Source organism: Erpetoichthys calabaricus, chromosome 18 (genome assembly GCF_900747795.2).
Source record: "Erpetoichthys calabaricus chromosome 18, fErpCal1.3, whole genome shotgun sequence".
In the NCBI taxonomy this organism is placed as follows: domain Eukaryota; kingdom Metazoa; phylum Chordata; class Cladistia; order Polypteriformes; family Polypteridae; genus Erpetoichthys; species Erpetoichthys calabaricus.
The window spans coordinates 15,523,205-15,524,161 of NC_041411.2; positions in this window are offsets into that span (position 1 = coordinate 15,523,205).

Genomic DNA, 957 nt, shown 5'->3' on the forward strand with positions numbered 1-957 from the left:
CCTCTTTACAGTATTAACTCCAAATAGAATAATCAAGAAGGATCTGTTCTGAACACTCCCCTTTCATCCAATTCGTAATGAGTGTGAAACCCAGAATCAGAGTGGCCAAAAACCGAGATACAATACAGTTGCTTTCATACGTCTTCAAAAGCACAGAGACCTAATCCACCATGCCAGGCCAAAAAATGCACTGTAAAGTTGTTATGCTGTAAAACATGATATCATCAAGCAGTCTTTAATTCATATTACTTTGTTCTGTGGTGAACTCTCTACTAAAGTGTTTTAAAGAACGCCATATATTACAAGTGTTTTATTTTTAAGTGGTATGGGTAGGTGACTTTAAAGTAAGTGTGAGAGGAAGAGCCAAAACCAGAAACCTTATAGCTTAAGATGAAATGCCTGGGGCAATATATTATAAATGGCCATCTGTTTACTGAAACTACATAATACTATTTTAGGGTCACGAGGATGGGGGAGCCTTCTCTGCTAGAGTGTAGAAAGCAACCGTGGATGGAACTCCAGTTCATCACAGGACACTTAACAATAAAGGTGCCAGAGTGGTTCTGCAGAGCGATGCCATAGAATAACCATTTTTGGTCCTCAACAGAATCCTTCAACATCATGGATCCAAAAAGCTCCTTTATTTATTTACATCCATAATATTCTGTTAACAAACAGCCGATGAATAGCTAATACGAGATTTGTGAAATCGCAATGGGTTCCCGATTTTAAAAGGACTCCTGCTAAATACAATAGTACAGAGTAAGTTTAGATTTTCTCGATCTGTTCGTATTCTGCCAGATACCCAATTAGACACTAAACAATTTGGGTTTTGCCCACATATTAGGAGCCTTTTCAAAGCCTAAAGGACCACCTTCATATGCACAGAATCATTCCCATAAAGAAATTGCTGTTTGTCAAGCAATGGCTCTTCCAGGAACCACACAACCTAGTAAA